Source organism: Tupaia chinensis, unplaced genomic scaffold (assembly GCF_000334495.1).
Source record: "Tupaia chinensis unplaced genomic scaffold, TupChi_1.0 Scaffold144482_1, whole genome shotgun sequence".
Taxonomy (NCBI): domain Eukaryota; kingdom Metazoa; phylum Chordata; class Mammalia; order Scandentia; family Tupaiidae; genus Tupaia; species Tupaia belangeri.
This window is the reverse complement of record NW_006204341.1, coordinates 2,710,189-2,718,182: the sequence shown is the minus strand read 5'-3', so window position 1 is coordinate 2,718,182 and position 7,994 is coordinate 2,710,189. Positions and strand designations below refer to the sequence as shown.

Here is a 7,994-nt window from a genome sequence, read left to right as displayed (position 1 = left end):
CAAAAAAAAAAAAAATTAGTCTCTGGAAAGAAATCTTCCTTTTTATTCTTTATATACTAATTATCTACTAACCATACCATACTGTATTTGATTTCTTTTTTTTAAGTCATTTTTATATATACCATCAAGCAGAGCCATAATTTTGTCATCCAGAGGATGACAGAACAGTCCATTACTATAAGGCATGGGTGGAAAATAAGAAACATGGAGGACTTTTATTCACTCCTTTGGATTACTGGATCATAGAATTAAAGAAAATTTTTAGTTTTTTAGTTGGTTTAGATATCTTCATTTTAAAGAAGAGCAGAAGCTCATAGGGCTTACAAAAAGGTTAAGGTCATACAGCTGGTATATGATGAAGCTTGACCCTCAAATCAGGTTTTCTTGACTTCCAGTTCAGCGCTCCACAATGCTTATGCCAATCACTAAATCTTTGTTTTTAATTAATTATTTATTTATATCTTCCATGAGAGAAAGAGATAGCCCCGTCACAAGGTTTCAACACTGCAATCTACTCCCAGTCTCAGCCAGCCATGGGCACATGCCTGCCCAGAGTACTCAGGGTGGTATCTGGATGCAAACCAAGAATCTTCTCCTGTGAGTTAGCCTCACAGAGTGAATATTTTGCTGTTGCACCACCATATGGCACCCAATCATTTTATTTTGACTAAATGAATTATTTAAAAATAATTGAGTTCTTTTTATACATTTATCAATGTGGTAGTGTTGAAGAAGCTAAAGTCTTAAGGTTTTTTAAGTTTGAAGACCTTGACCTTGTTGCCATGAGCTTTAAATTTTATGTAAGGGGTCAGACCATGGTGGGGCAGTAACATAATTGGATTCACATGAGAACACCTGGTTTTCTTTCCAGGCTTCCCTATACATGCCAGCAATCCAGGCTGGCTAAGGCTGAGAGTGGATCATGGCATGAGAACCCTGTTGATGATGCATCTCTTTCTGTCCTACTAAAGAAATAAACTTAAAAAAAATCTTATGTAAGGTTATTATACAGTAGTTAGAAGCAGTTAGCAAGTAGTGTCAAAATTAATATAATGTACTATTCATTGACAGGAAGGTACTGCCTAGTAAAGAGAAATTAGATAGGGCATGAATAAGAAAGAATGTCCTATCTGTTCCAAAGCTACTAGATGCAGCTCTGAGGAGCCATTATTTGACAGTCATATGTTGCCACCAACATACTGAGAATAAAAATATATTCTATATTCACCTTCCTCACTGTGTACATATAAAAAAGTTAAAGCTTGCTAAGGAATTTTAAATCTCCTCCCCCCCCAAAAAAAGTTACATTCATCTTTAGTGTATAATTATTTTTTAAAATGTCCAAAAGAGAAAGAGAGAAATCACTCCCCTCAGGGGATGGCCATGTTGAAATCTCTTCTCCTCCATTCTCTTCTTGGGATTTTGGGCATACACGCACTTGCACCCTGCCTGAGTTTCAAGCCGCTGGTTCCATAACTAGAACTGTGGTTGGCTATATGGGAATCCAGCAACTTAACCATATACCACTTTCTGGACCTTTATTGTATAATTATTAAGAGTCCTGGATCAGCCTGGTAGTGCAGTCCATAGCAAACTGAACTATAGTACTGGAAGCCACATAGCAGACCACAAGTTCAAATCCCTGGGTCCCTTTGAAAACACATTGGGTTGAGTGTTCATGTGCTCAGAACCCTGACAAGTGGAGGGCCAGAGAAAAAGAATCACAAAATGACAAGACTTTATTGAGGGTACCTGTCCCCACCTTCTCTATTTCTCTTTTGCATTCATATATGTACTTTCTATCATGAGTAAAAAATAAATATAAAGAGGAGCCAGAAGGTGGTGCTCCCCCAAGGCACAAAACTACATAGCACATAATTAAAGAGGAGCCAGAAGGTGGTGCTCCCCCATGGCAGAAAACTGCATAGCACATAGTAGGAATTCATAAAATATCTGTTTAATTTTGCTATATTAGGCTCTTTTCTCTCTCTAAAAGCTAACATTCCATTTTGATTGTTGCTTAGGCCACAAGGGCTACACAAAGAGGCTAATGGCAATTTGAAAGCATACTTTCAAAGTCATTGCATAAACAATGCTAAAATTAGATCTAGTCTTGTGGAAAAAAGTAATTTCTCTTCTTCCTGTGGAAAAATTAGGAATCGCAACTGCAAGACCTTCCAACGACTCAGTGTGGGTCAGAATAGCCAAGAAAAGAGAGAAAGAAAAATAATTTTTTAAAGCCAGGCAGAATGTCACAGAAGACAAGGATCAAATACCATTCTTTATCACTAACCCCTAGAAAAAAAGAAGTACACAAAGCTGAAACATTATAAATATCCCCCCTCCCAACAACAGAAAACTGAAACTGTATGAGGCTGCTGTCAACTGATGTTCCTTATGTACTTGGCTTGAAATGTATTAGAGATAATGGAGTTGAGAATTATGACACTGGTCTTGGAGCCAAGTAAACCAAAGTATACATGCCAATTCAGCACCTTACTGGATGTGAGACTTTCAGGGTTACTGTGACATTAGATACAATATCATTAAGTAGCAGCTATTAATAAGTATAGCCTTTCAAATTTTTAATTGTTTTTTGTTTGTTTGAAAGAGAAATATTTCCTATAGGGCATGTGCACTCAGCGGAGAGAAGAGAGAGACAGAAAGTGAGAAATCACCCCCCAGGGCAGATGGCCATGCCACAGTTCCTTCTCTTTCATTCTCCTCTTAAAATTTTGGGCACACATGCACATGTGCCTTGTGTTGAGTTTAAGCAACCAGGTCTTGGACTTAAACCACGGTCAACTACTTGGGAATCCAGTGACATAACCATGATGCCATCTGCTGGTCTCTATAGCCTTTCAACTTCTTAAGTTAGATTGTCTACATCTATGATGTATTAAGTCCTAAAGGATTTTTTTTCACTAAAACTAATATGCCATGGGCACTATGAACCTGCCAGTTAAACCTTGTCAGAGTATTTTAACACGTTTTATCACACTGAAAATATTCCCCAAGTCAGTACAAACTAAAATCATTACTAAAGCCCCATCAGTTGTCCAAAAAATAAACACCAGTGAATGCCTTCTATATGTCAAATGCTTTGCAAGGCATGGGAATACAAAAATCAATAAGGTTCTACCCTTGCCCTTAAGCAGGTAATATAGTTCAGCAGAAGATTCTTAGACACATTTATAAAAGGGTAGTGAGGGGTCCATTGTATTAAACTAAATGTGTTATTTGACAGACAAAAAAAAAAAAAAAAACCGGGATCAGAGAAATGGGTTTAAACATTCTCGGTCCCACCTTCCATAGTACTGTTACCACAACTGGATCACCAAAAAGTGGACCATCTAAACTCACTGAAAACAATAACATTTAGAAAATAGAATAAAGTCCTTATCAAAATAATGTAATTAATCATTTTTTAAACCTAAAGATAATGGCTAACATAAAATTAACATTTTCTTTTTATGATATACACAAATTCCAAAGAATGGTACTTCATATAATCCCATTGATCCTCATAAGTCCATGAGAAAAGCAGCCATTCTTTTGTACTTTTTCTAGGTAAGGAAACTGAAATTTCAAAACGTGAAAATGAGGGTTGACATGGCTTGGCACACTGGGGGTGTAGGGGGGTGTGGAAGGGGAACAGGTGCCCTCAGTTGTCAGAAAAAGTAAAAAGTATCCCAAAGATTGAAATCAGATGCGATGAGATAAAAAGAAGAAAGGAAAAGGAGGGAGAGACATCCAAATGGTACACAGGAGAGAGCTCCTGAATAAAGGGAAGACTTCAAGATGCTTCTAGCAGAGATGGCAGGGAGTTGACTATAAATGGACCATGAGACAATCCAGTGAAAATCAGTTCGCACCCCATAAAAGAAGCAGGAAATCTGACTCCACCCTAATGCCTCTACCATGACCTCAGAACAGACCGCAAACAGAATTGTCTGTACTTCCTATCTCTATTTCCTCTCCTTCATGCTCTTAAGACCATTCTAAACAGCTCCTAGTCCTCCTCTCAACTTTGATGCCACTGTCAAAATTAGGTTTGAAATTGCTAAATTTACACTTAATTCCCAGTCCTCACTTTTCCTGACCTATGGGAAGGATTGAACACAATAGTTGACATTTCTCTTCTTGCATATCTAAGAGAGAGTTAAAATTCAGCATGTTCCAACCTGAACTCTTTATCTAAACCTACTCTACTTGCAGGTTTCTTTATCTCAGCCAATGGCAATTACATTCTTCAGTTTTTCATGCCAAAAGCCTTAAAGCTATGTTTTTTGTTTTTGGTGGGGGTTTTTTAGGTATTCATTGAAAAGTTCATGGAAAGACATATTATGAAAAAACTACGCATAGATTTCAAAAGTTTTTGCACCAAAATAAACTCATACTTTAGTTCCATTTTTCTGTGACCTTTTAAAGTCTACTTACATATATCAGAAGTCTAATCCTTGAAGAATTCTCACAAATTAAACAAATCCGTATGACCAGCCCAAGATCAAGAAATAGAACTACTAGTCTAGCTTTGGTGGCATTCTGCTAAGACCTGTGCTTCATAGGCTCTGCACAGTGGTGTGTCCCTGTAATTCCAGGGATTCAGGAGGCTGAGGCAGGAGAATTACAATACAACAGGAACCTATGTTTAAAAAATACAGAAAGAGGAAGGGAGGGAGGAAGAGAATAAAAGGAAAGAAAAAGAAAGAAGAAAGAAAGAAAGAAAATGAAAAAGGAAGAGAGGAAGGAAGGAAGGGAGGGAGAAGAACACCTCTGGCCCCAGGAACTCATTTCTTAATTAAGCATTTATTGAGGAGTCCAGCAGGCATAGTGGTCAAGGCATTGGACTGACACATGACTGACTACAGTTCAGGTCCCAGACCTGGAAGCTTGCTTTCTCACTTTCTCTCTCTCTGTCTGTCTCTCTTTGGTCAAATTAAAATAAATGAATAAATAAAACTGTTTTAAAAGGAAAAATAAAGAGAAAACTTTCCCAATACCCCAAAAACCTTCTTTAGACTGCTCCCTTCCAATCACTAACTTGCCCTCAATAAAACTAATAGTGTCTCTCAGAATGCAATATAGGAGGATGACAAACAAGAAAAGCTAAGAAATAAGGAATATGCAGCCAGAAGTTCCAGCATTCATTTTCTACAAGTGTCAAATGAAAAAGATTAAAAAAAAATGGATAGCAAGTAACAGACAAAGAAATAATAGGAGAAAAACTAAAGACATGAGTTCTCAGATGCAAAGGCCCATCAGAAGTCAAGTAGCTTGTATGAAAAAAGACACACATAGTCACACTGTGGTGACATTTCATAACAATAAATACAAATTTCTAACATCTGGTAAAACACTGCCCTAAAGAGGCTAGAATCAAGGACATCTAAATTTTCATAAGGCACCATTGTGAAAGAAGAAGAAAATGGGACAATATTTCAAGTAAGATTTCCTTTAAGAGTCTGGATTATCTTAATAATATTGGAAAAATATATTAAAATGTCTACATTCCAGAGGGGAAAAAAGTCCATAATTCCATCACTCAACCAAGTCAATGCTTTCATTTAGCCACATTTTCTTTCAATTCTTATTTATATGCATATTCAAATTTTACATAATTGCAATGATAATAAAGGTAGAAATTATATTCTACATGCTTTCTTTTTAATATACCATGGGAATTGTACTATTTAGTAAGCTTTCTTTATTTCTCATTGTTCCCCATCTCTTCTCCTTTTCTCTCATGTCCTTCCTCCCCTGCTCATGGTAACCAACCCTAACCTGATGTAACCTGAATATATACTACCACAATTCTGTGCATGGTCGTATAAACACATGAGGAGACTTCAAAAAGTTCGTGGAAAACGTGCATTGTGAGAAAACCATGCATGAATTTCATTTTTATTTTGCACCAAAGTAAACTTTTACTTCCATTTTTCTATGAACTTTTGAAATGCCTCACAAGGAAAAATGGAACTGGAAGTCCAGGCCCTGGACCGTGGCACGGTGGTGGGCGCAGAGCAGCCTCGGGCGTTGGAGTCGGACTGGAGTTGCGGAGCTTCAGGCCGGGGACTCACGCGTGAGCGTTGACCTACCTGGGCGGCGAGGCCTGCTCCTGGCCTGCTAGTCGCCATGCCCTCTATGTGGGTGGGGATTTTGTGCAGCAGAATGGAGGCTGGGCCTGGGCCGCTGGCGGGGTAGGTGACGCAGGCGGCACATGGGCCCACTGCCCGGCGCTGGTCCTGGCAGGGACGATGGACGCCATAGAGGAAGAGAGCTTCGTACTGTCCTTCCCCTTCGCCTCAGATGCAGAATTTGATGCCGTGGTTGCACATTTGGAGGACATTGTCATGGATGACGAGTTCCAGAGAAATTTCATGGACAAGTACTACTAAGACTTTGAAGACACAGAAGAGAATAAATTTGCCTACACATCTATTTTTAGTGAATATATTTCTTTGGTAGAAATGTATATTGAAGAACAGCTGCTGGAGAAGATTCCTAAATTTAACATAGCAGCTTTCACGACAACATTGCAGAAAAAGAAGACCGAGGACTGGACTTAAGCAGTGGTTTAGTGGTGACTTCATTGTACAAATCATCTTCTATGCCAGCTTCCCAGAGCAACCTGCAGCACTAGAGTCCACCTGCAGGTAGGAATGCAATCATTCTGAAAGTCATCGCCCGTAGATGCAGAGGTTTAGCTGTTGGTGACAGAATGCATCTTGGAAGGACTAAACCTGTTCTGCAGCTCTTCACTCACATTAAGTATTGTTGGGTCAAAAAGAAAATGACCCAACCCTCTTGGACTTGCACCTCCTCAAACACCTTCTTGTAGTCAGTAACCCTAGGACTTCTCCCTGCTCCAGTAGACTGCCCCAGGTGCTTCAGGAGCAAGCCTCCATCAAGCATCCCCCCACCACATGCCCCATCCTAGCATATGTGCTAGTGTGTCAGCAGTGTGGGATAGCTCACCATCATGAACCCTTTGGTCCTGCAAACTTGGCATGAATCTTTTTGTGTCTTCACAGTCCTCTTTCACTTGGGTCAGTTTCAGTCCTTTGGCTCAATAGGGTTTTTGTTTGGGAGTATTAATTACCTGAGGGGTCACTCAAGCCTGCTGCCCTTCTTGAGATTTCTGAGTCTCTTAGGGTTACAACTAGTCTTGGCCATAGGAATTAACTGAGAGAAGTCCTTTACCTAAAGGCTCCATGTGAAAATCAACTCCAAGTCTTATATCTGCATTCCTCGTATCTCTCTCTGCTGCTGGTCCTACATATAGTTTACTGCTTCTAGAAGTCTCATAAGCATTATTTTTGAAAAGATATTTTCAGTAGGCTAACCTAGTGGATATGATCTTGAAACATCCATGATCACCCACTTTAAAGATCAAAGTATTATATGCTGTGTGCTTTTGAGTTGTTAGTGCTGTGAAGGCAAAAATGCTTTCTTTCTGCATTGGGTTTTCTGATTTTATTGGGCACCAACGAATCTTTGCTGTGTGCTGGAAATCAACCAAAAGGAATCCTGTTCTTATAGCATGTTAACCATGTGTGTGAGCATTTGCCTTCTATATAATCTAGTCTGTTATATTTTCTCTTGGGGTAGATGGAGACTCTGTAATCTGTTCTTTCTGTCATAGTCTCTCCTACCAAGATGGTGCTCCCTGGTCTAGCTCAGCATGGGGAGGTAGTAAACAGCTCCACTGGCCATGTGTCTTCTTTGGTTTAGTACAGCATTTGGTTGAATGTTCCTTACCAGGAAAATGTATGCCACATCTCTAGAAAGAAGAAAAACATCTAGTTCAAAAAAAGAAGAAAGAAAGAAAGAAAGAAAGAAAGAAAGAAAGAAAGAAAGAAAAAGAAAGAAAGGAAGGAAGGAAGGAAGGAAGGAAGAAAGAAAGAAAGAAAGAAAGAAAGAAAGAAAGAAAGAAAGAAAGAAAGAGAACTAGAGTATGAGTTTATTTTGGCAAAGAAAGTTTTTGAAAGTGA

At 38.9% G+C, this 7,994-nt stretch overlaps 2 pseudogenes; one reads left to right on the top strand and one right to left on the bottom strand.

The window, feature by feature from the left end:
- Nucleotides 1-6,137, bottom strand: part of LOC114005801 (ribosomal protein L18-like) — a 7,859-nt pseudogene extending 1,722 nt beyond the window's left edge.
- Nucleotides 6,138-6,257: 120 nt separating this feature from the next.
- On the top strand, nt 6,258-6,643 carry LOC102482094 (ADP-ribosylation factor-like protein 2-binding protein pseudogene; annotated as a pseudogene).
- Nucleotides 6,644-7,994: the final 1,351 nt, after the last annotated feature.